This window comes from Chroicocephalus ridibundus, chromosome Z, assembly GCF_963924245.1.
Source record: "Chroicocephalus ridibundus chromosome Z, bChrRid1.1, whole genome shotgun sequence".
In the NCBI taxonomy this organism is placed as follows: Eukaryota; Metazoa; Chordata; class Aves; order Charadriiformes; family Laridae; genus Chroicocephalus; species Chroicocephalus ridibundus.
Window position 1 is genome coordinate 82,840,410 of NC_086316.1, and position 24,385 is coordinate 82,864,794.

The following is a 24,385-nucleotide window of genomic DNA, read 5'->3' on the forward strand; positions in this document are numbered from 1 at the left end:
AATGTCATCATTTAAAATTTCATCGTTGCTTAAAAACTCCTGGAAGAAAGGAGGGGTAGCAAGTTGGAGAAGCTTTATGGAATGAATGGTGAACACAGAAGGACAGACTGGGCGCATCAATACTGCTCACATATTGTCTGAACACGTAATGGGAACTAAGGTCAAGGTGACACATCTACTCAGCTCAAATTATGAGATTCCTTGGCTGAACTGGGATTTAAACTCATTCATAGAGTCCAAAACTCATACAATCACAGATTAATTTATGATAGAAGGAACTTTTGGAGGTGTCTAGTCCAACCCGCCACTCAGAGCAAGGCCTACTCTGAAATTGTGAGAGGTTGCTCAGGGCCTTCTCCAGCGAAGTTTTGAGTATCTCCAAGGATGGAGATTCCACAGTCTCTCCCAGCAGCCTCTTGTAATGTTTGAATGAATGCTCCCAGAAGTCCACTTAATAAATTTGCTTTGAAATGCTACAAAACTTTAGTGATTTGTCTCACAGCAGATTTTCTTTCCTCTCTATCTATCTATATAAGGCTGCCAAAAATTAATCAACAGTGAAAAAAAATCATACGAGAAATAGTTTGCTAAATGACTCAGAAAATCTAATGAGTTCAGAGGCCTAGGACCACAAGCAATTCACTTTCACCCCTAACTGAAACTATTATTTTTTTTTCACATAATGAAAAGCACTGCAGGTGGGATTCCTTTACCTAACTAATAACACCTCTCATTCTGTTCTAAGCCTTAAGAGACGTCAAAAGCTTAGATGAAAAGCAGTAGGAGCCATGCCACCTTTCCTGAGCTCAAAATGTTTTGCAAGAAACAATATTCCTGGTTTTCATGTGATTTTAATGGCACTAATAGCTGTGGATTACTCCAACGCATAACATAGCAATATTTTTCTTCATAAAGAATACAAACTCCTTGCAAAATGTATCTATTGAGGGGTGGAGGGAATAGATCTGCACAATATTTTGAATCTGCTCTTTGAAACTGATATCTTTATTATTAGGTGTCTAACTGGAAAGTGTATAAATTTCAGCTGGAGGTCTAGGAAGATACCAATGCTAAGAATATTCCACTGGTTGTAGTCTTGTTTCCAAAAATTAGATATCCATTGGACTGCAGGATCTTAATATATACACGCTTATCTTTACATCAATAAATACAAACATAGACATCTACTAAAATTGCTTTTCATCTACTAATAGCTGCTTTTCTTTTCAGAACCGGATGTTGCGCTTCATTACTCAAGCAAGGAAAGAATATTGATAGATACGAGCCCCTTACTAGGATACTGAATAGTATATCAGAATTGACATATTAACAGTAATACAATTTTAAAATTAACTCTAAAATAAATGGGATTGAAAAACAAGGAATTCCTTTAAAAGAGGAGATAACAATAGTTCGGGAACCACAACACACTAAATGCTTGCCAGGATCACATGGAATATAGAGTGCCTCCAACAAAGATGATCACGCACCATTTTTACACGTAAAATCACATATGGGATATTGACAGAAGCAGCAGCAAAACAGAACTGGTAACTGAGCACATCGTTCTCGCGTTGCTAGTAAAAACAGGCCAACAGATATTTCTTTGTCAGATCTTGAGTGAGGATGGATATAACTGAGTTCACAAACTGGAACTGCTGATTTGCCCAGTGTTATTGGTCCAAAAAGAGGCGTTTTGCTAAAACCACACAAGTAGCTAAGAACGCAGAAATACTGTCAGTGTTTAAATTTGTCACACAGAAAGATGCTCTTCTAACTTAGCATTCAAGGGCAAAGACAGTAGGGTGAGATTTCACTTCAGAGGTTGTACTTCTCTTTCTCTTCTTGAAAAAGAGACCTAAAAGTTCCTTGGTGGGTCTACATCCTTGCTGGTGAGACCCAGTGGGATTTTTTAGTAAGCTATTTCTCTTGTACCAATTACAGCTGATTTTCCTAACGGAGACTGTAATGACAGTTATAAGCAATACATTTAAGTATTTTACAACAATCCTTTTCACATCTTAATGCTGAAATAGTAAGAATCATGCCCTTGAGAGTTTTGTAAAGCAAATACATCCTAATTCTTTGGGGAATCATTGGAAAGTTGATAAATGAATGCTAAGGGTTATAACTGATGATGATGAGCAAATGCAATAAAAAGTCATTTTCTTGGTCTGTGACCCTGAGTCCCGTTAGATCAATTCACCTGACCTGCAACACCTCCTCTGGCACCCTCTTTCCCAGTGACGAACTGTTGATTACATCTCTACTCTGTCACTCTCAGTGACCTAATAAGCCTCCCGTATCCCAATTTAAAAAAATACTTTCCAAGTAAACGCTGGTCTGAAAAGGAGCTAGAGGTAAAATTAGCAAGCTGACACTCCCAGAATTCAATAAAAAGGGGTTATTCTAATTAAATCCTATACCAATACTGTCTACGGTACCAAAGCTGTACTGATCCAATTGCCAAAGCTCTAGACAGTTAAACTTGAGCTCTAAAGGTTATCTGTCAACTTTACAACAATTTAAGGTTGTCCCTTCCTTCATGCGTGGCCCCCCAGGTATCACCCAGAGTATACCATGCCTATGGGTCAGAGAATGAACGGCTGAACTATTTAATGAGACAGATCATTTTCCATTCTTCCAGGTTTCCTTTCCTATGTAAATCACGGAGTTCAGAGATTCCTGGCTGCATTTCCTCCGTCACATTCGGTGATTGACTAGCAAATATCACACAACTTTTTAAAGAAAACTCCCTGGATCTTGGGCAACTTACTATTTTCAAAGTGCTTCAATATCCTTTGAGAGAAAATGCTATATACATGCAAATACTAACCACTCCCATTTTCTCTCGTTCCCCGACAGGAAAACACTGCTGGTTTTCAGTACTTTAGAAATACACACTTCTGCCTGAAATATGAAGTGAACTTCTAAAAATAAGTTAATATTACAGTAAATAGAATAACAGCCAAGAATAAAATCACTCTGCAAAAGCAGAGATTTAGATCTGGAGGAAACCAACGCTGGTGGTCAAAGAAACCTGTAGTCTTTAAATATCTTAGTCAAAAATGGTTGCAATCTTTCAAAAACATGATGCATTCATGTATTCACGTGCTTCAGAAAGCTTAGAATTGTTCTAGAAACAAGTTTAGGTGCTTCTGTACATTCATCCTAAACCAAGCTTATTTTGGCCCTGTCCATTACAAAATTTGGATAATTTTTGAGCAAAAAATCAAGTTGTTTGGCTACTGTTAATTTAAAATGCTACACCTAATTACTCCATCAAATACCTCATTCTGCTATATCGGTGAAAAAGTCTTTCAAGAACTTTTGAGTTACGCCCAGAGGCAGGGTGCAAAGCAGTGCTGAGCACAGGGCCGAACGGGCGGCTGGGGAGTCATTTAGGTCTTCAAGGCAGAGCTGCAATCGGACATGGGCGATGCATCATCCTTCTGTAATGCAATGAATTGCAGCTACTGTAACCTGTGTTTGTGGCTTCTGCATTCCTGCAGGAATAGCCAAGTATTTTTTTTTTTCCTCGCCCATGAAACAAGCTCAAAATGAAACAAGCTGCATTTTCTCTATTGGAATTTATCCTGGAAGTCCTGGTCCAGCATTTTTTGAATTCTTGGTTTTTATCTTTTTCTCTTTTCTGTGATGTTTCAGCACTCTTAAAAACCTTGCATGTAATTAGAGCGTGTAATGTCAGAGAGGTGCCATGCTGCTAGCAGCCTCCCCTGGATGTGATGGAAAGATTCATTATTGCAATCTGTCAACATATTGGTGGATAGTGGATACTAGATCCTAGATAAGAGATTTACTTGGAAACAGGAAATAAGATCTTAAATCTCTTTCTTCAAGGGCGGAGCCACGGTCACATTTGTAGGGTCAGATGCTAAGATACAGGTTCCTTTCTTCACCCATTTCCATCCACACGCTGGATGATTTGCTCTGTTACTTAGTTTAATGGGGTCCCGTAGGACCTGCAGCCTCAGCAAATGCCCTGATCTCTCATCCCTGAAGCTCATCTGTGTGCTCAAAATAATATTCGTTTCGTTAACTTGGCAGCATCTGCACAGTGCTCAAATACTATTTAGGTAGCACAAGAAAAAACACGCTGCAACCCCAGAGAAGTCAAGTTGAGGCAAATCATATCTGAGTCAGATTTAATTTGACTTCTGATTTGTTTACACTTCACCACACAGTCAGTTTCCATTACGATCCCTCTTTTTTTCCTACTTCTATCATTCCACGCCATTCTCTTAACATATGAAACTATTATGAGAGTTAGTTAAATACTCCAAGATTTTTTTTTTGGCAATTATGTTCAGTGCAGGTGTTAACAGCTTGCTAACACATCTAAGGGAAACAATCTAAAGCACACATGAAGTTCAGCAGCTAATTGCAAGTGATGTATTGCTTGCAGTCCCCCCTCCCATAACATGCATGCCTCTTACAGATGTTCCATGCCTGTCTCTGAACTCTCATTTTCTTCAATACAAATGTATTTTACTTTAAAAAAAGAAAATAAATTACCATTCGAAAACAAGTTCTGTTGTGTTCGAAGCTGATTCACAATTTTTTAAAAAGCTTTTGGGTTAATGCAAATCACTAAGGAGCTAGATTTCCTGTAAAGGTTTGCACAAATGTATCGGAAACGTGCTGTAGGGAGAACAGCACATACCAGCTGCAAGAAATCCAGCCAGATCAGGAGCACAGCAGCAACTAGACGTTTTCCAATCAAATTGCCCCTTATTTTACTGTGATTACTTATTTACCTTCTACACGTGCTGTGGCTGCCCTCCTATTATGCCAGATTGCCCCTTGCTCTCCGTTTCTCCTCCACTGCCACTCGTGGACTCCTGCTTCTTTCGCTCTTTGAATCGCGGGCTGTCCCCCTCTTTCGCCTCCCCTAAGCGTTGAGCCGGGTCCAGCCTTCACCTCTGCATCACAGACAGCTTCCACCAATGCTGGGTTTCAATTTCCTCCTGATGACAAATTTCAGCCCAGCCCACCAAACCCACCCCCTGCCTCAGCTCTTGCATCACGAGCTGGAAAGCCCTCCTATGCTCAAGACTTTGTAAGGGATATTTGCAGGGAAGCAGCAGTTTTATTCCCTCCGTCCTTTACATCCTGTTTCTTTTGCAGCTTTTCTCTCTTACGTGACAAAAAGCAGCTGTTTGTGTCAGGGGAAGCCTCTTTCTTGAGATAAATCCTTGCCTTTGCTGGAAACAGCTTTTTCAGTTGCTCCAGTGGCACTGAAATCCCCTGGAGTCAATAAAACTTCTCTAAGGAGCGTTTCTACTATCAAGCTTTGGGTTTTTATCTAAAAGAAGCGTTTAGACTGCCTTTGAAGAGGTTTATTTCTCTTAAAATATGAACACAATTCTAAATCAATGCAACTTTTTATAGGTATGACTCCTGAAAAGCAAAAAAAAAAAAAAGGGCAGAACACTTCTTTCCTGTGTAATTTTGAGTTAAATGCCGAATCTACAAATTAATCCTGCAAACCGTCTCATGAGTAACTCGACTCAAATACTGACCAGTTTGAGGCCACTCACGCGAGTACAGCGGTAACAAAAAATAGGTTAAAATTTGCAGAATATGGGCTATTAGATCAATAGCTAATTGAGGACAGGACTGCCTGCTGCTGTTTGTTTAACACGCAGCACAAAGCAGCTTTCTGCTCCCGCTAAAAGCCTCCAGGTAGATCTCCAGTAAGACTGAACAATAACAACAGATTGCTGATGACATCTGGAGCAATGTCCCTGCCTTATCAACTCTCCGTCACGTTTTACACCTCAAATCAGGTCTGAAGTTTTAAAGCTGGATAAATGTGCAAGCTTGGTTGGATACACTCACGCAGATGAGGTAATGTGCAAGACGTTACACTGCAGGACTTCTCCATTTCTGCTACAATTTCCCATCTCTGTAATTCTGTCATAACTTAGTTTACTTGACATTTCCACTTAGAAAGTGCTTTCCCCAAGCTCTGGGCAACGCATTCCGTTTAAAACACACCACCACTAAATCTGGACTTTAACACAGTGAAATTCATGGCCGTGTCATGCTCCAAATTTCCCACCGGTAGACTAGAACTCCCCAACCAGATACATTTGCAGGATTCCCTGGGAGAAAAGGGAATAGGAGGGATAAAATGTTTCTCTGCCACCCAAGTATGGAGAAGAATCAGTGGTCATAAGGAGCTCGCAGCACCCTTGGCTCCACCATAAACTCACCTCAGAGCCCTACAGTTTATGGGACCATTTCTCAAAACTTCTCATGAAAGAGTTGGTTTTTTATCCGAATTGTGAAGGTTTGCTATACATGTTTCTTCCTGTGCTTTTACTCCTTACTGCATTTACACTTACAGAAATACGACTTCATCCTTTATTTACCACCACCATATAACAGGAGGCCAGCAGGAGTTGGGCAAAAAGGATTACAAACTCCTTAAGGTGACATTTCTGAATTTTTCAGAATTTTGTGTCCTCCCACAGAAAAGGCAGTAAAAAGGAAAGGGAGAACACTCTTTTATCAGATCCTGAGATCGAGGAGATATTGCAAGTTCAGCTTAAGTATCTCAAGAGTGATTATTCACAGACAGATATCCCTCAAAAAAATCAAAGTAGATTAAAAGACATCAAGGTTAAAAATGCTGTAAAGGTGCATGCACAGGCTACTGAAGAGATCTGCTGCTTAAGAGCAGGGAAAAGATGAAGTCCTGCTGCTTCCAAGGGATATTGTTATCAATATAGCAGTGTCCACTGTTACCATTTGAAAACCTTGCTACCTGCTTTTCCTTTGATTGTGGAGCAGTATTCTAATCAAAGAAAAAAACATTAAACTATAAATCACAATAAAATTAAAAACTCAGCAGATGGAAAGTCGTAATAGAGCATGCACTTGCCGGGAAAGCAAGATGCTGCTGCCATTTTGCTATTAATGTCACAAGTGACGTTCCCATAAATGTTTCCAACTCTGCTCTGCTCAACATTTCTGAAGTACGAGAAAGTATTTTGTCTAGGACACAGCAACGATGATGATGATGATGTCCAGTTCTTTCAACCAATATATACCGGTGTCAACAACAGCACTGCAGCAGGGCAGAGAAACAATCTGATGAATGCTCTGCGTGCCACTGCCAAGTCACACCATTTGCTGCCTGGAAGCGCACATCAGACTCCACTTTGTAACAGAATCTGCAATATTTGTTTTGCATCTAGTGCACATGAGTTCGAGTTAGTTCGCATTACTTTGCATTTTCAACTTCTGGGGGCAAGAAGGAGCTAAGGCAAAGCAAGGGAAGAAACGGAAAGGAAGAGGAGAGAAAGGGGAACGGCAACTGTTAGGAACATAGCGAGCAACTCAGTATTTCAGCCCTGTAACTTATAGCTGTACTACAACCACACCGCAAAGCTGGCAGATGACAGCCTTGCCCAAATACGTGTCCACAACTTCCTTTCAGCCACGCTGGCTAACACGGCTCCAAGTTGCTAACCGTTTGGACGCCACAGTGCAGAAAGCCTGTGCTGTACAAGTACCCTCAGTGGTACACGTGCAGGGAACTTTGTAAGGGGTTAGTTTTGCTCTAAGGGATTTTGAGCAGACAGAAACCAGAGAGGTCAAAAGCCTAATGGGATTTTTAAAAAGGATTGGACAATGCAGATACCCACAGTTACATTAGAGGTAATAATGATGTGTTTTAGGAGACATAAAAACCCTTCCAGCTTCAGAATAGAAACCAGCCATTAAACTGCTTATGATTACAGACAAACTTCCCTGCACGGGCTTCTCATTTCAAAACTGCCAAGTGCCTGAGATTTATGCCTTTTTCCTCAGAAGCCGCAAGCAACAGCCTCACTCAGAAACCATATCGTATGCTGACTTGATACTGAAAGATGACACTGAGACAAATACAGCTACTACTACTTTTTGCTATAGTCTCTGATTACGCATGTATCTGAGGCACTTCACTGGATTCCACACAAATGAAGGCCCTGGAGATGTGAAGCTCTCTGTGTAGTCCTGGACGTGCCTGGCCAAGCACAGGAGAGCAGGATGATAGGAACTCAGGTTTGGTTAACGCTGCTACAGCTTCATGCCCTGAAGAGTGCACTGAGAAACTTAAACAATAAATAATAAATTCTGAAATGCAATACTTCCCACGCAGTCACCTCCAAGGCTAGGAAGGAAGTCTTGAGACCAAGCCAACTGCAGCTTAGCATTACTGTAGGGGCACAAAAATTGGCTGAGGACCAGCACTGTTTTTCTTTGGAGCAGCTACTGCTTAAGATGGGAAGAGATCCCTTCTCCTGGAATTTCAGCATCCTAAAGTCTCCATTAAGGCCATTGAAATCCAAGCCTCTGTAACCTCTTCCACATTTTAAAGGTGGTTCAGACAATTAGTGAGGAAATTTCTCATACCTCTTCTCTGTTTCTTCTGGGGTTCTCTCTGAAGTGGGACTTGATCTAATAGGTAGTTTTGAAGATGGAGGAGCACTCTATTCCTAGGCACAAACAGAACAGTTGAATATATATTAGAACAAACATATTTGCCGGAGAATACAAGAGAAGGAAAATTCACAGTCAGAGCTGGAACATTATTGCACCATATGCTTTCCAACAGCCAAGCACAACAGGGTCCCTCCACAATCCTTGCCCTACTGCACCCTGTTGATTTCCACCTGGAATGGCATATGGCAGTGCCTAAGAAAAAAATTCTTCTTTTTGTCTTTTTTTTTTTTTTCTGATGTTAATGTACTTTCCCAGCTTTAAAGGAACATTTGATTATGAAACACGCTCAGGCCAAGGATTAAAAGAAGTTCCTATCTGTTCCCGCTAATGACAGAAACAGGTCCATTGACCTGTTGGCATTATGACCAAATAAAAACTGGAAAGAATGCTTGGAGCTTGGATACTACTTTGTCTCATGCATCACTGACAAAATTCTCTGCTCTGCAGAAACCTGATGCCTCACAGTTATGTCAGAGTCCTATTTTATTTATTGTACTAAAGAGTACCAAATTTTATTATTCAGCTCCCAGAGAGCACTAGGGGAGAGAGACATTATAAAAATCATCCCTCTGCTTGTAAAATGAAAAATACTGCTTTGTAAAGAACTGACCATGAAGAAATGTTCAGCATCACAACAGACACTTTTACCCCTGAAAACGCCATTTTTTACTGTGCACACATTTATCATTACAGTAAACTGCTCATCGCTGATGCTAGATGAGGGAAGAAGTTATGTTAGAAGATGGGAGTCCCCGGAAGAATGAAAGACTACACAAAAAGCTCTTATAACTATCCGATCATCACTCAGATAAGAAGAAAAATTTAACAGTGGTGTTATTGTAGCAGTAATGCTTTTCACCTCCCCACAGTAGCTCTAAGACAGTTATCTTCTGCTTGAAGAAGGCTACATTGAGTTACCTTTTCCAAAAAAAACGTTCATAAAGGTGATTATTACAAGCCTCACCATATTTGTGGTAAGAGAGGAAGATGGTGAAACTCTGGATTTGCTTCATGAGCCCAGATTGTGGTGGGTTGTTCCCATCCCCTTTAGTGAGGGTGCACTTCCTCTGGCCGTCTCACACTGCGCCTTGGCCCTGTGATATCCCTTGCCTCAAAGGGGCACATCTACTTTGGCAGGCCGTAGCCAGAGATAAAGTTTGAATGCCCCAGGCAGCTGATCCAAATGGGCTTCAAAGTGTCAACTCCTCCATCCCAGACCTGAAAGTGATCACAGTGGTTTTACCATTGAAGGAACCCAGCTGCTGGGTCTGGCTCAAGCTGGGAGCCTTCTTCTTAATCTGTTCGCTTCCTGAGTAATAAAGATACAGAGATTCCTTAAAGACTTCAAACCCTCTACACGTGGGTTCACTGGGACTGCTCGTTCCCGATAGAGCTTCTTCAAATTGCATTTACTTCCTCATTGGCTTTGCTCAGGGCAGACTTATTGCATTGCCACTTGGCCTACGCCATTCTTTTCAATCAATTACAAAACATATCCTGCTCCCAGATAAAAAAAATGTGACCTTTTCAGTGCAATTTGGCAGATGTTCTCAATGTAGCAAAGTTACCAGAAAGCTGAGTGGTAGCCCTTATTTAATTCATCGCAGAAAATCCGCCTGCCTTCTACCTGAAGCAGAAAAATATTCTTTGTGCTTTCCCTTCCTCTTCATTCTGTTTTACAACCAGAATTGAATGAACACAACAACTAAACTTTCTTGAATCTTTGATAAAACATAGCTACTTCTCCATCCATACCACCATATTTAATATTATACTTTAAAACAATCATACTTAATTATAAGAAGCATTATAATAATAAATTAGGATAAGGTAGGGAAGCATTATTAATTTCATTCACAAGCACAGATCTCGTGGCAAAGAGACTGTGTAATTTATGAGACCAACCCTCAACTCTAAATGAATTGGTTCGGTTACGTTCTTGCTCATTTGGGGTGGGTAGACAAGCAAGCATGTTTCGCTAGCACAAATGATCACACAATCCATTTCAAATTTACACTGGTCTTTGCAAAATGCTCATTTTTACAGCTTGGGTTTTCAAAAATAGTCATTTGGGGCCAAATATTTCAAACCAATGACAACAGCAATCTCACTGATTTACGGAGAAAGGAATAAAGGCAACACAGAGATGGTACTTTTGAAAGAAGTCATAGGTGCTGCTTTTATGTGTTACTATCAATACTGGATATTCTTGCAAACCACCCAGTGAAGGAGCAGAAATTATATCATGTGGCATATTCTACTAGTCATTCAGTCACAACAAATCACAGGCGGTCAAAAAGCTGAAATGCCTTCCTGAAGTGCCTGTCTCTCTTCATTGCTAAGTAAGGCCTCCAATGTAGATCTCTCTGTTAAATGCCTAATATTTTGTGAGATGGACCCAAGGCATGCCCAAAGTGCAGGCAAAATCTGAAGAGATTGCTTGACTATAGCCAATGCATAATATAAAAAAAAAAAAAAAATAGCTAAAGAACTCTTCAGCTTTCTGATTAATAGCTTAAAGGAATTGCATGTTGTTAAGAAAACGCCTATGAGGAAAAGAAAAGTTAAAGTCACACTTAATACATAACTATATACCCTTGGTTGTCTGAATCTCAAGATGAATTTAAGTTTAGTCAAAGGTTCAAACCCCCAGGCTGCTTGAGAAGAGAGGTTACAAAGTTAAAAAAAAAAACTATGGCAACAGATTAAGGCAACTTTCAGCTTTAAAGGCAGGGCTGCCCTGGAAAATCCCAAAAGTTTATAGTGAATTTATTCATTGCCCTTCAAAAATTATTATACCATACAGCTTCAACTTACAACTCATAGGATTTTCTTTTCAGAGACCTGAAAAGCAACACAAAGTTTAGACTTTTTCTGCTCTTTACAAGGTTTACTGGCATCACTTTCACAGATTTTCTAACACGGTATTGGTCAGGTACCTTTTTGCTGCCATAAGCACGTCCATCACAGGCTTTTATTCATATAGAAATATTGTAAAGCAGAAAATCCGTAGTGGTATTTTGGGGTAAATGGTCTGCAGCTTGCTTGACGAAAAATTTGCAGGACTGGTCCCTGCTATTGATCAAAAAATTATGCAAATGATCTGTTATAAAGAAACAGTTGCCTCATCAGCCATCTTAATCAGTAAAAGCTTTTCTTGTAGAGTCACTTAGTAATAAAGTTGCATTTTTTTTTCTTCTCACGCATCATTACTAGAAATCAGATCCAAATAGTTAATTGACTAAAACATGAATAAACATGCTGTCTTCAGAGGATCCCCTCAGAGGTGGTAATGGTAGGTTTAGAGAAGTGTAAGTGGTAAATAAAACAAATAGGCTACAGATCAATCCCAGTTAACTGCAGTGTCTTAACTGGCGCTGTTTAACATCTTTATCGGCGACACGGACAGTGGGATCGAGTGCACCCTCAGGATGACACCAAGCTGTGTGGCTCATCCAGCTCTGGGGCCCCCAACATAAGAAGGACATGGACCTGTTGGAGTGGGTCCATAGGAGGCCACCAAGATGCTCCAAGGGCTGGAGCCCCTCTGCTGTGAGGACAGGCTGAGAGAGTTGGGGGGGTTCAGCCTGGAGAAGAGAAGGCTCCGCGGAGAATTTAGAGCCCCTTCCAGTCCCTCAAGGGGCTCCAGGAAAGCTGGGGAGGGACTCTGGATCAGGGAGGGGAGCCATAGGATGAGGGGGAATGGGTTTAAACTGCAAGAGGGGAGATTTAGATGAGATACTGGGAAGAAAGTCTTTGCTGTGAGGGTGGTGAGCCCCTGGCCCAGGTTGCCCAGAGAAGCTGTGGCTGCCCCATCCCTGGAGGTGTTCAAGGCCAGGTTGGCCGGGGCTTGGAGCAACCTGGTCTAGTGGGAGGTGTCCCTGCCCATGGGAGAGGTGGTGGAACTAGATGATCTTTAAGGTCCCTTCCAATTCAAACCATTCTACAATTCTATGATCAGTACTAATACTGCAAACGAGAAAACATTTTAGTCAATCCATTTGAACAAGACACAATTAAGACCCTGGATTTACAGAACAAGCTAAGTTGCTGGCTAAGGTGTTGCCATTCTTATCCAAGAAGGGTTGAAATTTGAATTGTTCTGGGGAAAATCCTATATACAAGCAGGCGAAGGCAGACTTGCGCTCTTCAGGCAACACCAGCGTAAAAGCTATATAGTAATGATAACTGAGTGCCACCCCTGAGTCAACACACTCCCTGAGAAAAGACAGACATTACTGGCTCAAAACCAGACCAAACGGGCTACCTGGCTTTCACGTCAGAGCTGTCTTCTGCGTGGCTAACTTGGATGACAGCAGAGGTGGTTCTCCCTGCCTACACAAGTCCATGTACAAATAATCTTTGATAACGCCCATCCTCTAAACAACTGAATGTTATCAAAATTAATTTTTATAGAAAATAGGACCATGCGGCTCAGTTACAGCCAAGGAAAACCAAGTACTCCATGCACTGGAAAGCAAGCCAAATCTATCTGAATCGAATAGAAAGCAGAATCCGGAACTACATAGGAAAAACCTATGCATGTGTATGAAAAAGAGTGGATCCAGAGCAAAACAGGGCAAGTGAAAATGGATTAAAAGCTCTAATAAACACTGAGAGCATGAAATGGCTCCTCCTGTCCCATCACGGCTTCTCCTGACCAACAAGTTTTAACTAGCAAAACAATCTTTTTCCTGTTCCAATACATCTTTCTGAATAAGGACTCTGGCTTTTTGTACCCTTGATACAACACTGAAGCAATACTGGGTACAGTTTGGACCAACGTCTTTTCATGAAGCCTCAGCTATGCTTTGACAAACCTCTCGTTTCCAAGTTTTTCAAACTTCCAAAATTTTCTACTGTCTACTTTTCCTTACACTGCTGTAAACACAGAATAATTAATCACTTACATGAAATCATTTTAGATTCTCCTAGGCTGTATCACAGCATATGAAAAAAATTCAAGTGAGTGAAGAAGGCAGGTACAAAAATAATATATCACTTCGATTTCACTTATGCCCTTAAAATGTGTGCTGAATGGCACAGAGCCCTTGGGCTGAGCTATTTCTATAGGCACAGCTTTCTTCAAGCAAAATTTAGTTGACTCTATTGATTGATTTTACTGAATTTACAACCAGAATGGGTGTACACCACCCTCCACACCCATGGCTGAAGGTAACGCTGTGGAAGAGAGAATAAGGACAGTAATTGCTCCCGAAATACAAAAGAAGGTTGTGCTCCAAGTAAAGAAAATGTAGGAAGAGGAATGGTTAGCACCTGTAATAAGATTTTTGTAGGTAGTGTACAGGCTGAAAGATACTTGGCGTAAAAGTAGCTATTTTTAAATGGAAAGGAGGTCATGTAAAGAACAAAATGCCCATAAAGATGGCAAGCCAGTAAACACTGAGGGTTTTTTTTCAGGGAGCCTGTTAATTTGGAAACCGTTCAACAGTTTTGTAAGGTTTGTTTTCCTGCACAGATTGGCATAAATTGGAATGCAATAAAAGACAGAGAAAAATAAAGTTAATTTCAATGATATTTATAGGATCATGGCTGAGCACCAGCAGTAGAAAACAGTCCTAAGATTTTGTGTGCGCATGCACGCAGGCACAAGGAAAAGGTTTTGTAACCAGCCATCAGGTCTTCAAAAAGAACTCTCCATGTTGACAGAGAACTGTGCACAGGGCTGAACCTCAGCCTGCGGAAGAAGTCCATACGAGTGCTGCCCAGCCCTTCAGAACAAAACAGCGCTGCTTTTCCTCTGGTGTAACACAACCAGCTTGATTAAAGGAAGCTATCCGATACCTGCTTCACAACCCCTGGAAGACATGCTGGGAGAAAAATGAGCCTTTGGGTAGAAAAAGCTTGCCAGCAAAATATTTGGTGGACATTTCCTCTTGTTTGGGGAAAAGAGATGAATAAAACAGCACATGCAAAGTCACAGGGCCTAATAGGCCAGAAGCTCTCAGCCTTTTTCTTTCTTGGCTGAGTAAAGGACTTTGGCCAAATAGATCATTTTGTTTCTAATACAGCCTATTCAATGCGAAGTTGCTAAGCATCTGGCCAGAGAAGGTCTGGAGCTCTTGGATCTGGCATTTCCTCTGTTATAGTATCACTTTGAGGAGTGTGGCGTAACTAATACCTGCTCTTTGATAAAACGAGTAATGCCTTTGAGGTAACGTGTAATTCTGAATGCCTGCTGGCCATTTATGACCATTGAAATTGCTGTTTAATAAAAAAAAACTGCAGGACAGAATTTCCTAATCACATTCTCACTCTTCTGCTCCTTCTTGAGTGCTTGCTCTTGCTATTTTCATATCTTAAGTGTATTTGATTGTGCTAAACTTTATCTAATTGAGTAAAATCCTGCAAGTTCTGCGTGGGCAGAAGCTCTATTGGAAGTAACAGTATTTTTCCACGCCTGAGGCTGGAAGCGGTTTCTGACAAGGACCATTCATTCTGTATGGCCGATACGGCTGTTTATTCCATCTATAGTGCTTTATATATAATAATATGCTTACACAATAGTTTGATTTGATGGTCGTCTTTTCCGATCATCAGTCCTTAGGAAGTACTACTATATAAATTTTCCTTTAGTTTGATCCCAGAAGTTGGTGCTTTCAGTGAAGACATCCACGCGCTCACTCTGCGCTTGACAATTTAATTACCTCATATTTCTAAAAGACAATTTTCGGGTGAAAGGCTGCATTGAAAACCGTGAAGTGCTGTTATTACTTTAGTGCCTTTCACGACAGCAAGTTATTTTTAAAGGGAGGCAATGCCACCTTCACGTTCCAACAGGGAGCTGAGCAGTCATTTAACCTCTTTTTAAAAGTAACTAATAAGGGGTTACGGCACCCAGACTGACTACCTGTTCCAAGCAAGCAATCAAACCTGCCACTAAACGTCTTATGAGGGAAAAACCTCCTCAGCAGCAGCGGCAGAGAGGCAAACCCCCACGGCCGCCTTCCCTCCCTCGCTGAGGGGAAGGGACGGGGCTCCACCTACCGTTTACCCGAGAGCTGACACAACCCGAGAGAATTCGCCTGATGGTCGAAGCCGGGACCTCTCCTCCATCTCCGCACAGCACCCTGGAGTTCAGAAGCCACGGGAGAATTATTGGTGAAGCCCCTGTAGTAGCGGGGCAGCCGCCGCCCCTCCGAGACCCTCGGGGGGCCGCGGCCATGGCTGGAGGGGGTCACGGCGGCCTTCGGGGCGCGGGGAGGAGCGGCGGGGAGGCTGGCAGCGGGCAGCTCACCTCCGGGGAAGGGTCGCAGCGGCAGCAGGCGGTGGCCAAGCGGGGCAGGGACCCGCCGCCGTGAGGGGAGCCCGCCCGCCCCTCAGCACACCGCGGGCGGCGGCTCAGCGGGGGGAGCCGGGGGATGCTGGAGCCCGGCGGCAGCTGATCTCGGCTCGTTCCCGGCTGAGGCGGCAGGTAGGATCCGCAGCCATAGGCTACGATGGCGAGTGCTCCCGTGGGGAGGAGGCCAGCCCGCTCTCAGGCAAACCGGGCTCTGCCCCCACCTTAACGAAGGGGACGGGGCGGGGGGGGCGCGGCGGCCATTTTCCTCAGCGTGCCTGTCAGGCGCAGGGGGCTGGGGAAGGGGTGGCGGGTCGGGAGAAGGCAGCCCGGCTGGCTCTTGCCGGAGCGTGACACTTTCCAGGAGTTTCTCTTTATTCTCTCTCAGCCCCGGGGGCTGGCCGAAGCGGAGAAGGAGCCGGGTGGGAAGGCGGTTCCCGCCCTCCCGGTGCTGACGGGAGCCCGGCGAGGCGGCGGCGCTGAGGCGGTCCTGGCCGCGGCGGTGGGACTCGGGCACCGCGGAGCTTATTAATTTGTTTTTATCTCCCTCCCCCATGCTCTTTTATTAGAAGGGTGCCAGATGGACGGGTAGGGAAGGTGCCGCTGCTTCTCTTTTTCTCCTCCTTTTGCAGGTGTGAGGAGTGCACCTCGTCAGTGTAGCTGACAACGTTTTGCCAACATGTGTAGGGAATTCAAGTGCAAGATTTGGGGTAAAATCCCGATCATCGGTGTTTGTAAGGATAGGAGATAAAAGCATTACTTCAAACGAGGCTCGGAAAAGGCTGTGAATATCTGTATTATACAGTGCTGCGCGGCACTGATCCTGAGGAAGGGTGGTCTGACCTGAATCAGATCAACAGCGTTTTCTCAGGGAAATCAATGTGTTAGAAACACTGCAGCGTGGGTTCTTTTGTTTTGTTTTAAATTTATTTTTCCCCTTAGCAAGCCTGCCCCGTTATTTTAAATCGCTGCCGTTCTGGTAATGCATTTCACCTGCTTTGAGTCTCTTCTTATTCTGGTGAATCGGAATTTACCAGCCTGTTTCTGTGATAAACAGGTGCTTGTAAATCTTTGCATTTCTTGATGATTAATGCTATCGGAACCCTTTCCTTTTATATTTTTTAATTCTTTTAATCTTTCACTGTATACCTATTATTGTTTACTGAAATGGACGTTCTAGTTACTTAAGTCAGCTTCAATAAATGTTTTCCTTTTTCTTTGTTTTTAGAATATGTATTTCTGAATTGAAGCTATGTAATGGTTCATTACAATCAGAATTTGAACATCTTTAGGGGAAAGAGGTTACCTGCAGAGGAGGAAGGCAGACTACTCTGGAGGTGTGACTGATAGCCAGGGATATGGGCTACCCAAAGCTAAAAGGAGCAAAGTCATTGTCTGGCTGTAGTGGCCATGAAACTTGAGGGTTTGGGCAAAACTGATGTTCTGTTTGTAATAAAGCGGTGATGTTTCTCCCTTCTACAAGTGTTGCTTTCATCTCCATCGTTTTTTGCTTGCTGTTGCACACGGAAGACCTTAACCCCTCTGCCTGCCGCAAGCATTCCATAGCAAGGTAACTTTGATCCGGCTGCTGTCACAGCAGGACATAAACTCTGTAACAGCTCTTTAATGAAAAACATTTAAAATTAAAATTGCTATTAATTTTTAATCTGGCTTTGTGTTTTCAGTTGTATTTATGACCCAAAAAGAATTGTGATGCCAATGCCTCCATTACAGAACAGCACATACGGTAAACTCTGGTTTGGCATTTGTGTAAATAAAGTGGTAAATAAAATGTTTGGAAGTGGGTAGCATTTATTAATACATAATCCTGAAGTCCCTGCCAGGAGGCCTGGTAAGACGTTAATATTAATGCTTGAACTGAGCTCTTTATCTTTGCTAATATGCTATATTTTATTAACAAGATATTTGGCAGAAACACAACAATGGTTTACCCCATTGTATTAACAAGAACAGCTGCTATGATATAACAAAGTGAATTAAAAGTGAGCCAGCGGTGTTAAGTTCTTAAAAATAGTCATTTAGGCCAAGGGAGGAACCAAACAATAATGAAGGAGTGCCACTTACCTGAACTTGACTCTTAATATTAACTTCCTACAGGCTGAAGGCTTTGTGCCCCGGTGTATTAAATTGTTATAGGCCTGGCAAAAAGTACTGATACAGTAACATCTGAGACACCGGACCTTCAGTTTCTGGGAAGGGATGCAGTCTTGTCATTGAGGAAAAGGATGGAAAGTTTGAAATAAACGTGTTCATGCTGTCGGCGTTGGCTTGCCGTGAGACCTGTGAGCAGAAGCATTGAGGTCACTTAGGGAGGCCTCTTCACCTTCCAGACTGCGATGACGTCTTTTGAAGTATAATATTGGAGAGCTTTGGGTCCCACGGTCTGTCTAATGCCTTAAACTCGGCTGTAGATTCCCCTTGTCTTTGCCTTTCCTCCCACCCCTGTTCTGCCTGACCCCGCTCTCCTCTCACGGTGCTTCTTGCCTCTCCTTTCCTTCACCATGACTTAAGGATTCTTCTCCATCTCAAACCCAAGTTGCTCCAGCTCCGCCACAAAGTGATAGTAATATATTAATGACTTCTTGAAACACCAAGCAACTAAACCCACAAAACTGACATTTTACATCCATGTCTTGTATAATGGTCACTCCATGTCTGTGTTTTCATTGTACTTTTTGTAACAGACATAAAATTATCCCAGCTGGAGAGTAAGGCTCCATTGTTTTTAGGCACAAATCAAGGATTTTACAACTCCAGTACCATTCTGTCTCAGATTATATGAATAGCTTCGGCACAGGAGAAAATCCAGCCCTGTTAGAGGACCGTGTGCGTGAAGTTTATGTTTAGAATTAATGTAAATGGGCATGCGTAGGAGACCTGTATGCTTAAAATATAAGGAAGAAATATACTGCTGTGGTCACCTTGTTCCTTGCCCCAAAAGAAAATTACAGCGTAGCCAGTGTATATAACTATATTGGAAACTTGGAGACAACGGAAAAAATACAGGTTTCAGTTAAAAATGTGATATCTGTGCTTGTTAAATGTTTATCAGGAGTAAATTTTGCTTGTTCCTTTAAGGAACTGTATAATTAGCAAACACGAAGAGCGCATAGGTATAATTCTCAATACTTATTTATTTACATTTTGAAATAAGTGTATATAGCACAGCTATAGCGCTATACTTCATTCTCGCTATCAGTACAGATGTATTTTTTTTTTTTAGCACAGCACAATTTAAAAACAGAAAAATTCTAAAAATAGAAAAGAAAAATGGTGATGCTGTTTTCTTTTAAGTGGAAAAGAATGAGAAGACAGAAATATTTCAAGGTCATCTTCTAAGTGTGTAAATTTTGCGTGAGTGAATCTTTGAATGCCAGAACACCCTAGAACATTGTGGAAAAGAAACACTGTTTTTTGTTCAATTGAAGAATAACCAAACAGAACAAATTAAGAAATAAAGTGCCTTCATTTGAGGTGGATCAGTGACAAAACTGGAAGCACACTCTAAAAATTTTCTTCTTTGTTCTGAATTTTCTTTAGCAGAAAAAAAAAGGGGTGAGTTGGTTGTCTTCTCCGTTGCAGACTTTGAGATGGAAAGAAACTATAAATGTAGGGGAGAGTGGGGAAATAATACATTCTGGGGGGAAGGGGCCAGGCTGCTGCTTAGTTTGGATATTTCTCATCTCTAAAAAGAACTTGGTTATTTTAATTAGAAGTATTCCTTTTTTTTCATGGTTTTCTTGAGAAAATGCATAATGAAAAAGTTGAACTGAAGATCCAAAGTTAGTATGAGAATGTGCAGTAATACTATATATATCGAAAGTGTATCTGTTCGTGTAAAAAAAAAACCCTGTTTTGTAATATAATAATATTTTTAGCTGGGGTGGGTTGGTTGTTTTTGTAAAATTAATATCTTATCTGTGCAAGAAGACAAGTTCCCTGTTTTCAGATGCGCTCGCTAAGCCCCAGACTGTTAGAAACTTTTGTTGGTGTAGCGACAGAAAAGTGTGTTTCATTATTTCTCTGTCAGTTGCAACTCAAACACAGATGAGGAATCTATTTAAGTGCTGGTGATGCTATATTTTTCTTTACTTGAGCAACTAGTATAAACTAGTGATGTGGTGTGTGATTTTTATGTTTGTTAATACTCCCCAACATTTTTTCCTCACAATTCTGTCTTTTTTGGTGTCCCGGTGAAGCACTTCATGCATGAAAGGGAATTGCAAGGATAACCACATTACCTGCACTCCTGTGACCTACAGGTGACTCTCGTTACAGAAGGAGACAGGCTGAGATTAGTAAAACTTCATCTTCCTTTGCTAAGTTGCCATGTTTTTAACAGTTAATTTCCAGGGCTTCTGAGGGTCAGGAATTTTTTTTATGCAAATTGAAGTGCCGCGATTGAGAGATGGGACGCTGCTTGATGCAAGCAAGATGTCCGTTTATTAGACGCGTCGGAAAGCTTTTTATACAGCTACTTAACAGTTACATAAATTACACAAATTCTATCATTTCTGATTGGCTTAGCTCTAAATGTTTCATTACAATAACCCCTCCTACTTGCGGTTCCGCTACATGCTAGAAGCTACAGTTTTGGAATGTGCTAGAAGCTACAGTGATAACTTGTTGCTTAACTCCCTACTTCTTCAAGGTTATTTATCTCAGACCTGCAAGGCCAGTTGTTCCCTGGCTCCTCAGAGTTATTTGTCTCAGATCTGCAAGGTCGGCATGCCTTCGAGTTTCTTGCATACTTCTACTTTTCCGTTAGCTGCCCCGACATCTCCCCCTTTTTGTTTCTTTAAAGACAGAACTGAGGCACAGGTTTAAAGGTCATCATACTCAGTGAGCTGGACAGAACTAACACTAGCGTAAATCTTCGGAATATCGCCGTTTTGAATAAACCATGTATGTCGAACAACTTTAGTCGCCATAGACCTGACACAGGAAAGAGCGCAGCTTAGAATCAAAAGGCCTACCAATATAATAACTAATATGAGTACAGCAGATTGTACCAGGCTCCTAAGCCAGCCCTTTAGCCCAAACCAATCACCCAAAGTACCCAATCCGAAGAAGTCCGTATCAGATTGCACCTTTTGTGAATGCGCGAGGAGTTGTGTAATTTGCTTATGTATCGAAGAAGAGCGGTCCTCTAAGTCCATGCAGCACATTCCGTCGCTACCATCTCTTACCACAGCGATAGCAGTCACATAAAACCTAAGGGTCACAATTACCACAGGCGACGCAATGAATATGTTCTACTGGAGTCTCTGCTCTATTGTCCATAAGAGCACTGCATCAGTCCTCCGAATGTTCTTCGGTATGCCGTTCAGGGGAATGATCTAGCTGTGGATTGGTGTTGTGGCCGTCCGACTGTGGTAGGGGTTCACGGAAAGGTCGCAAGCTCTTCGCTGGGATCCACCTGGGGCCTCCTTCTGTGGAAACACAAGCATAGCCTCTGCCCCATGTGACAAGGGGGTATGGCCCCAAGACCTTACCTGTCTCAGGGTCGCGGATCAGGACTGGAGCTTTTACGCTGGCTTCGAAAGAAGCGTTTGTGTTAAAGTGGCGAACGATCGGAGGGTTGTTATCTATTAAAGAACAATTTAAAAAGTTAAAAACATACAAGGCTTTCTGTAGATGTTCTTCAGGGGTGGCTGTCCCTACTCCCCCTTTCTGTTGCTGTAACAAGCGCTTTAAAGACTGATGAGAGCGTTCAATCAGGGACTGGCCCGTAGGGGAATGCGGGATCCCAGTGATGTGAGTGATCCCCCAAGAGATAAAAAAGGTTTTAAGTGCAGCCGAGATATAAGCAGGGCCATTGTCTGTTTTGATTTGTGCAGGGATGCCTAAGGTAGCAAAAGCACGCAGCAGTTGCCTGCGAACATCTTTCGCCGCCTCCCCCACATGGCAGGAGGCAAATAGAGCGCCTGAAAAGGTGTCAGTAGAGGAATGGACGTATTTTAATCTCCCAAATTCTGGATAGTGTGTGACATCCGTCTGCCATAATTGCAGGCTTTGTAAGCCTCTGGGATTAACCCCACCTGGCGCCGTAAGAAAAGAATGTTTTTGACAATCAGGGCAGACAGCGATAATGTTCGCCGCTTGCTGAGAAGTGAGGCCAAACTGACGTTTGAGGCCCCCTGCATTCTGATGGAAAAAGGAATGACTAAGCTTAGCTTGTGCAATACGGTCAGGTAAAACTTGTACCGGCAGAGTGAGCATATCGGCCCGTCGATTGCCTTCTGCAATAAACCCAGGTAAAGAGGTGTGCGATCTAACATGTAAAACAAAATAGGGATGTGTTCGAGAGGTTAAAAGGAAAACAAGTTCCTGCAACAAAGCAAACAAATCAGCATGCGAAGTATGACGCAGCACCGAGGCCTCTGCCCGTTCGACGACGCCTCCAACATAAGCAGAATCAGTAGTAAGATTCAGTGGTGTCGACCACTTACGAAAAGCTCGAACAACAGCGGCAAGCTCTACGATTTGAGGGGACCCGGAGACTGTCTCAACGTCCGACTCCCATTGTTGAGAGCGGTCATCCCACCAGACAATCACCGACTTGTGTGTTTTTCCAGACCCATCGGTGAACACACTAAGGCCTTGGAGGGGCTGGTGACATCTCTTTGGTATGGATATTAAGTTAAAATGAGCGTGTAGAAGCTTGTGGGACGGAGGATGTGAGGTTAGTTGACCCGTATAATCTGTTAAGGCAAACACAAAAGCATCAGACTGTTGGAATAACCATTGTAGGTACATATTAGTTACAGGTAAACAGATAGAAGCAAAGTCCATCCCTGACAGGGCAAGCAAGCGCTGCCGTGCTTTAATTATCAAGGAAGCAAACATTTCATGTTGTGTCCGAATTGTTTTAGTGGGCTGGTTGGGTAAAAAGACCCACTCAATGATTAATAAGGGATCAGGATTGTTAGGGTCCCGTTGAAAAATCAAAGCATATGGCTGACGTGCAGGGTTCAAAATAATTAAATTGAAGGGCAATTCAGGCGCACAGCGGTGTGCTTGCCGTGAGGCAATGGCTTCCGCTACTTTTTGTAATGAGGCAGCGGCTTCAGGACCCAGTCGATGAGGGGAGCGTAAATCGGAATCTCCCTTGAGGAGTTCAAACAAAGGGCTTAAGTCTGAATTGGAGATTCCTAGCAAGGGTCGGACCCAAGTAATGGTCCCTAATAATTTTTGAACATCGTGCAAATTTTTAATGTCCGCCTGTATATGCACAGGTTGGGGAACTATCGTCTGGGTCCTGATGCGCCAACCCAAGTAGGTCCAAGGGGGCATTTTCTGGACTTTTTCGGGTGCAATACAGAGGCCTGCCGAATTGACAGCGGCCGTGACAAGGGCTACGGCCTTTTCCATGAGCTCAAGGTGAGGCGCAGCCATCAAGATATCATCCATATAATGATATAACAGAACTTGAGGCAACGCAACCCTGACAGGGCTAAGTACCTTGGTGACATACCATTGACAAATTGTCGGGCTATTTTTCATTCCCTGTGGCAGTACAACCCACTGATATCGTTGCACAGGGGCTTGCATATTGACACTTGGGACTGAAGAAGCAAATTTGGCAGCTGTTGCCTGAAAAGGGGCAAAGCGTTTTTAGCAGAAGATAAACCCCCTTGCGTTCTAACACTCCTCACCGAGGTGGGAGGCTAGGTGCGGCTAGGTTTAAATTCTGAGTGATGCCCAATTCAGCACTATCAGTCCAATCGCGTTTAATATGTATTAAACTATTACGATTTGGATACACTAATAGTGGACTGCACCTTCAGTCTAGTCGTGCTCCTGAACTAGCACGGCCACTCTCGAGTCTTTGGTCGCGTTCAGTGAGAAACCAAAACGACTAGCTACTTAAAAAAGTGCAGTTTATTTAAACAACAGATATATAGGTTCTTAGGATTGCTGGTGATAAATACACTGTCTGCAAAGCACGTGCAAATGAAAGTATTGTTACATATACAAAACGCGCGACAAAGTTATAAACGATACAGCCTGGCTTTAAATGTAGAAAAAGAGAGTCTCTAGAGAAATTTCTAAGTTTCCCGAGGAAGCACTCGGTATAATCTAAGTCTTACCCAAAGGCGTCCCTATGGGGGGGAAGAGAGGCTCAGCCCGTCGACTGATCCCAGAAGTCAGTGATGTAATTCTTTATGATGGTGTCTTCCCTGGGTATCCCCCCTCTCTTGGGCTATTTTTATACTATTTGTTATCTTCAAGGTGGAGTTTGAGTGACTTTAGTCATACATACTTTTATCATGATTGGTGTAAATTTCTCTCGCTTCACAATTAAAGGTATAGTTTACGAGAAATTCAGGGCGCAGACTCAAGAAGGAGTGGTCGCACCTTGGAGGCGGGTAGCCTTCGGGATGGAGGTGTGTTTTGGTATTATAATGACATTATAATGAGCAAAGTTCGCACAAAGGACAGCATTTCATCAAAATTTGACAAAATGTTGGCTCTGAGCATCTAGCGGGCAGCTAATTGGCAGCTTATCTGTTTCCTGGTATCATCCCATTCCTGTATCCGCTA

General features: G+C 42.5%; 1 protein-coding gene across 6 annotated transcripts in view; it reads right to left on the reverse strand.

The window, feature by feature from the left end:
- ST8SIA5 (ST8 alpha-N-acetyl-neuraminide alpha-2,8-sialyltransferase 5) overlaps positions 1–16,105 on the reverse strand; it is an 88,176-nt gene extending 72,071 nt beyond the window's left edge. For 4 of the 6 annotated variants that reach the window (XR_010069001.1, XM_063319382.1, XM_063319376.1 and 1 more), the window contains exon 1: positions 4,779–4,959. The gene's annotated coding sequence lies outside the window, so the exon portion shown is untranslated. Of the gene's footprint in view, positions 1–4,778; positions 4,960–8,427; positions 8,511–15,525 lie in introns of those variants that run through there. The other 2 variants (XM_063319380.1, XM_063319378.1) reach the window with 2 other exon arrangements.
- Positions 16,106–24,385: the final 8,280 nt, after the last annotated feature.